The following is a 7,640-nucleotide window of genomic DNA, read 5'->3' on the forward strand; positions in this document are numbered from 1 at the left end:
TTGAGTTGTGAGTGTGTTATACACCCTTTTACAAGCAGATAATTCCCCTAGAGCACAGCTATAAAATACACCAAGCATTATGTTCTGAGGACTTCACTCATCAAGAATTTTTTTCCTGACAAAGTAGCAAACTAATCATTAAAGGCTTAGATAGTTACAAGAAAAAAACAAAAGATAAGCAATGGGAAAATAAACAGGGAGTCTGTCCTGAGCCTTGAAGTGAAAAGTGTATGTATTTAAAAACAAACAAACTACAAAATGTTCTAATTTGCATTTCCCCCAAGGGCAAAGTACAGCTTCTGTGCACATAATTTACATAGATTATCACACAGTTTACTCATAGCACATGTGCGCTACCTCTTTCAGAAGTAAAACAATAATCTTCACAACCATGTAAACAAACATGACATTAATATATGTCCATGTGCTGGAAGAAATATACATAAGAGAAATAAATGGTACAACAGAGATCAATGAACTAAAATAAATGAGAAGCATCTAGTGACCTCATGATAAATACAGGAGAAAAGCATGAGTAGTTTGTGATGTCATTGTGACGCTTAAATAAACAGATAAAGGCTTCCGTACAATTTTCTCTTTATTACCATGTATATTTTGGAAAGATTTTGTGATTTTAACAATAAAAACACCGAAGATTCCTTTTAAAAATAAGTATTCAACCTAGGTGATGCCACTTATCAAAAATACTCAGGAAAAAGAGCAAATAGCAACAGGATAATTCTACATTAGATTTTAAAATTACTGTGAAGGCTTTAATTTGAATTAACTTAGCTAAACATCAAGCACTCTTCCTTAGATTGTTTCCACTGCCTGATCTACTAAAGCTGTCGTAATTGGCTTTATCTCAAGCTTCTGAAATAGACATATTTTAGTCTATGATATCCTGAAGTATCTGTATATGCTGAACCTCTGATGATACCATTTTGGCCATAAAATTGTTATCAATAAGTATGTACATAAATTTTTAGAACTGTCATTTGTCAAACCCCAGATCACTGTTGTGGACTTATCTGGAGATGTACAGAAGTATAAGAGAAATTACAGTGTAACTTAATATTTATATTGGATATTTATTATTATTCTGTGCTGGAAAAAGCAACAAAAATGACATATTAAATTACACTAATTACTTATTATACACAAAAAGAGAAAGCTAGAAGCATCTGAATAAGCTTATGATAATGAAACCAACAGCTAAAGGCACTGGGATAAGTAACAATATGCTATGACTTGACAAAAGCCATCCTACGCAAGCCAGGGAAAACAACAGGTTTATAGCACTTTTTCTAAAAGGGTAAATTGTCTAATTCATTGTGGTTCTCTAATTTATTCTCCATTGGGACTTACTGATGCTAATGGGAAAAAGTAATAGTATAGACAGAGCTTGGCTGTGAGACTGGGGAGGTGCAGAAAAGAGGCTGCACACAGCTGAAGCATTGAGAGCTGGTGTGCAGGTCTGATGACAGGTCGCACAGCTGGGGAAAGACCAAGGTGATGCTCACCCCTCACCTCCTCACTATCACCCTGTCCCTGCCCACATAGAGACCCTTCACTACATAGCAGAAAAGAAAGGAACTTGATCACTGTGCCCCAAGTCTTACCCACAGACTACAGCTTCACCTCACAGGGGCAAAGTCAAACACAGTGAAGAAAACCTGTACAGAGCCTACAAATGGATTTAGTGTGGACTGGTCTCACTCCGCAGGCTGAGTGAGCAAATTTCACACATGCAGCAACATCAAATTACTTACATGACAAAAAGACACATTTACAGAAAATTATTTCCTCATTAGACTTCAGTATAGTGTTTTTCCCTATCTGACTCCTCAAAATGTATCAAGAACATGAATACCCATAACATTAACTATTTAATAATCTTTGCTAAATGATGTCTGCAGTCACTTCCTGGGAAACAATTTAATTGTGAATACTGCCCTATGTACACCTTTTATATCAAACAATTTCTTTTGAGTCCAGGCAGTCTGGTGAGCAAAGGGCAAAGAGATAGGGCTGTTCCTTGACTAGACAAATGCACACGTCAAACTACTTGCTGCACATCAAATTTACTTTACGTAGAAATTCCTCAAAATTAAACGTCCTCAAAATTAAATGTCTGCTACAGCAACATGCCTGCCAATGAGCTCCTGTGCTAGGATATTAATGAAAAATGCACACATTGAGAGTGCCCACACATTCACAATGCTGTTTAAAAATATGAGTAAATATTTGTGAACAATTTCTACATCTAAGATATGTGAGAATCTTCTTTTCGATAGCCTTAGTCATTATTCACAGAAGAGGGATGATCTGAGCACTCAGGCAATTCCTGTTATTGTGGCAGAGGATGGATGGAGCCTGACTGGAGGCTCACTCTTGGATTCTGCTAATCTTATGAGTGGTGATGAGTAAGTCCGTTCCCCACTCTTGCCTCAGTTTCCCTCTCACTTGGTGATATAAAAATGATGGTATTTTGCTCTGTGAGGTGCTCCAGAGTCCAGAGATAGAACACAATATGGGAACAGATTATTACTAAAACCAAGGACAGTAACATGAAATTTTGAATTAATATGCTTCAGATGTTTCAAAATCCACATAAATAATCCGATCTAAAAAATTATTTGGACACCATATCACCACATCACATAAGAACTGACATTTCTGAGCATGCTAGAGGCAGCATCTCAGGAAGCTGCTCCACCTCTGAGGGGAGAAAGAGCACTAGAAACAGAACCACCGTCAAGTGTCCTGCATGGGAGCTGCAGCTTTGCAATGACAGAGGTCAGCATTGGCATCTCAGATTTTCCCTGGAAAAGCTTTAGAGTCTGTGTCAGCAATTTACTAGTTAGGACTTAGACATTCTGTGAGCGTTTACAAAACAGAATGTCAATAATCTCTTCACGACTCCACTTCTAGTCCTATTAACTGGATTGGACTGGCATTCATTAGAAAAAGGAAATCCTGAACATACTACAGATTTTTTCCAAGGAATATATTTCTGCTGGAAAATGCCAGTGTTTTAAAATGAAAGCTATCCACAGAGATCCATTTGTGCATAAATAGGATAGAAATGATGCAAATTGTAAAACCTCCCAGTTATCTTCCATGTCATCTACACAGATATTAAAATATCTGCTGTGTGACCTGCAGCCAGGGAAAGGGGGCTTATCAACTCTAAACCAGTTCTGATGATTTTCCGGGAGGGATCCTAGGACTCTTGGTTTCCAAGACTTCTTAGACCCTGGGAAACTTTCCAAAAAGCCAAATGAAAGGTTGTTTTGAACATTCTGAATCATAATTTGGAAAGTACAGTTTTGTAAGTACTTTTGAAGTTTCATTTTTTGTTTCCATGTCAGAGTTAATTTTTTTGTGTATGGAATTTCTCAAAATATCAGAGGAACAGAAACACCACAAATAAATCCAACTAGATCCCTAAAGTTTCAAATTTGAATGGAAAACCTAATTCTAAAGAGAAAATGGTCCTCAGGATATCAAGAGCTATGGTCTCTTGACATTTTTGCAGCTCATGCATGTGTGACCCTTATTAAGAATGTTTTAGGGGAAAAATGAAAGATTTACAGTGAAGTTTTTCCCCAGGCATTTTTTTTCTGGTCAGCAGTCCATTCCTTATGATCAATGCTAGCATTTACAAGGAGTTTTTAAGCGTTTCGGGAAGACAGACTCTTGCCTTAGGTGCCTTTTGTGATATGCTGGCCCTTCTACTTTCACAATTCTTTAAAGAGACCTGCTCCTATTTTCAACATTGCTTTTGCATTATCTTGTTCTACTTGTCTAAAATTTAGCATAATATTGAGAGACCATACCCATTAACAGACAATCACTTTCAAGGAAGATACTTGGTAATCACTGTGAATCAAATCAAATTATTTTCAGTAGTTCTTCCTTGCGTACGAATTGATACTGGATTGATTTTGAGTTCAAGCACAGTATTTCTGTTTGAGATCAAATATATTTCATAGGAAAGCCTCCAATTTTGAGTTCTCAGAACAGTCATAAGGTATATTTTTCCAGTCAGCAATTTCTTTAAGTCTAAAAGTAGCACCTTAACAAGAGCTCAGAAAAAAAACTGGGGGGAGGGATGAAGATTAAATAAAATCACCTGAATGCCTGAAAGAGAACTGGAAAAGCTATAAAAAATTACAGTAGCAGTAAACAAAAAGCAGAAACTAAGCTCTACAGGTAATAGCCTCTATTATTAAATATGTACTGACTGAGTTAATGCTGTGGTCATCATAATAAAATCAAGAAAATAAAGTATGCATATACAATAGATTTTATTTAGGTCCTCAAACAAGATGGCAGCTCCTTAGAAACAACTTAAGATTTCAGTTTGTAGTTTATGTTAAAGGTTTGGCAGTTAACATAACAAAAAAGTGTAAAATTGTTTTTTAGCTGTCTCTCCTGGTAGATATTTAAATAACGCTTCTTTGGAATTATCTCAGCACATGATATATGAGAGAAGTACAGGCATTTGGCCCAGTGCTGTGAGGCTTTAGGTAGACTGTACATGAATACTGATCTCTTTTTCTGGTATGGAAAGTATCAATAAAAACCCCTCAAATTTAGACTATCTGGGAATATGCCAAATAAAGGCTCTGTAAAAAGAATGGAAACAACGCCATACTGAAGAAATATGGTTATACAAGACAGATCAATGATAAACACTTTGACAGGTCCTAAAAGATATATTAAAAAAAGGACAAGGAAAGAAGTAGAGCTGCCTTTGGAAAGAATCAGGCAGAGATAAAACAAACTAGAAAAAAAAAATCAGGTAATAATTTATTTATTTATTTAACTTCAATGAAAGTGTTGATGTTTATATGGAGATAATGTTAGGATCAATAATGAGAACAAGAATAAAAAATTACCACAAATGTCAAAACAAAATTCAATAAGAGCTGAATTTTGTCATACTAATCTTTGAAAGAACTGACACATTAAATCATAGGACTTTTTTTTTTTTTTTTTTTAAGGAACCTACCAACATGGTTATAGAGCAATGATGACTGCTCTGTAAAATGATCTACAGTCAAGGTGAATGAGTGAATCGTTTGTCATGTAGAGGTCTAGGTACTTTATTGCACAGTTCACAGCAACACTCACAGCTGCTGCTGCCATATTTGTCTGCTTCTGTGCCCAAAGACAGGCCAACTTCTAACGAGTTTGAAAGAACTGACTGGTAAATTGCATTAAAAAGTGGTGTCCTTTAGACACTTCTACATGGACCACTGTGTCATTGTTTCTGCGTTCCAGTGTGATGCATTGAAGTCGCTTATGCATTCATGCATTATTCCTCCAAACCACAGGTCAGCATTTGGGACTTAATTATTAATGCATCCGTGAAAATGCAGTCAGAAAATGTAATATTTTTCCTTATAAAAGGAGAGTGTGTGGAATTCTACAAGCAACAACTGACCTGTTAATCTGATATAGTGAGGGAAAAAGAGGAAAAAAATAAAAATCCAAGAAAAGGATAACACAAAGTGAGACAGGGTAGGTTTACCAAAGGTAAATAATATCAGACCCACATTACAGTCCTCCTTGATAACTGTTTTTCTAGACAAGGCAATACAATCCACCTAATTTATTTGGTCTTCAATAAAACATTGGATACTACAAAGAAAACTATTAGATGAGTTGAGACATTGAGAATTAGTAAGAAATAGCATCAGGTGAATAAGGAACAAGCTGAAGTTAATAATACAATTATTTACTTTGAAAGGGGAAGAAAGGCTGGAGTGAATATATCCAAAGTTTCTATGAAAATCAGTTTGGAGACTTCCAATTTTCATTTGATGACCTTGAAACAAAGATGAATGTCAACTAAGACAATGTTCAAAATCATATGTTTTACAGAATTATAATGAGAATTTCTATTATAAGCAAGTGAAACGGATCACTTTGGAAAACAACAGACAAGTAAAAGGACCTGAAAGCACTGGTTGATCACAGGATGACTCAGAGCCACTATGATTTAGCAATAAAAAAAACACAATTACAGTCCAGAACATACAAGATGACTGATTTCCATTAGACAAGGAAATACTCTGATTTTAAAGGCCTAATCAGAAATATGCTACATGATTTTGATCAACTGGGCTCAGAAAAAAACAGTTCAGAATAGAATTGGCATAGAGTTGGTTAATAGGGTCACCATTAGAATGAATAATTTGTTTCATAAGTGCAGAGTAAAAGAGTTTAGCTTTGTTAGCATAGCAAAATGAAAAGAGAGACTGTGCCTGCTGTTTTCAAAAATACCAGAGGAAGAGCATCTAGGAAGGAAGAAGAGTCATGTGAACAAATAGCCAGTATGAGCACAAGGACACATGGGACTCTGGTCAAGAGCAAAAAAGCAGACTTAAAAGAATGAAAATGTTTCCTAGACTTTATAACAGAGAGGACAGTACAGCTTTCAAAGATTATGGACACACAAAAAAATGACCTACTTTTGAGAGAATATTTGAAAAATTTTATGATAGAATTACACAGACAAAACACAAAATCCTTTCTTTACATTGTTGGATCAGTTAGCAATCTCCCATACACTCAGGCTTCACCTATAGGCAGGGCCATAATACTTAACTCCAATATTGTAGTGACTTCAAAGAAAGCTTTTGAAGGAACGGGAGTACCAGTTGAAACAAGTGATTCTGCAAAAGCTTCAGAAAACATACAATGTAAGAACAAGGATTAAGAACCACATTTGCAAATTATTCACTGCTGATAATTTGTTAGTATACTTTCCGTGTATTCCAAAATTCCACATCAGCAATCTCATTTTAAGATTTCCAATTTTTACCCAAATTTTCACCTTTTATGGTAATATATCTTTTGACAACAGGAATAACACTGTAAAGCACAACAAAAATCAATAATGAGGGGACAACATTATACCAATTGAATTTCATATAAGAAAAACATCACAATTTTGTTATAATGTTAATTATTAGTTCCTACATTTAATTTAGATTGTTTGTATTTTAATGGTCTTTTTAGATTTTTTCAGACAGTGCTACATGACTGCTTCAATTCAGGGTACCTTATTGCGAGTTGAGCAGAATGCACAATAGACTTACCATAATGCAGAAAGTTATGCCAGAGAATGCATAAAAATGGTCTTCCTGGGAATGTAAGAGTTCTTAAGGGTGGCTTATGAGTTTTCAACTGGAATTTAAAGGGGTTTTTTGGGGGAGAAGATCCTTGAAGTCTTAAAGGATTTTGGACACACCCCAAAATTCACACTGCAACTTTCCGTTCTGCTCCTCTGGACCTACAGAGAATCACTGCAGCTTCTTTTTTAAAAAAGGACGGCTTCTGGCAGTGCACTTTAGAGGAAGACTCACCCTCAGGAGTTTGGCTCACTGGGCCCCTCAGGGATGCATTAGCTCCTAGAAATACTACATTTTCCTCCGAGCTTTCTTTTTATTTAGAAGCTCAGTTCATCATCAGGCATTAAATATGTGAGATCTTTCTGGAAAGACGATAAGCATATTTGACTTTATTACTACATTGATGAAACTGTGGTTTTAATTGTTGCAGATGCACTCAGAGGATGGGATGGGCATATGCTAAATTGTTAGAATTTTTAAGTATAAAGTTAC

The sequence above is a fragment of the Antrostomus carolinensis genome, unplaced genomic scaffold (genome assembly GCF_000700745.2).
Source record: "Antrostomus carolinensis isolate BGI_N321 unplaced genomic scaffold, ASM70074v2 scaffold6087, whole genome shotgun sequence".
Classification (NCBI taxonomy): domain Eukaryota; kingdom Metazoa; phylum Chordata; class Aves; order Caprimulgiformes; family Caprimulgidae; genus Antrostomus; species Antrostomus carolinensis.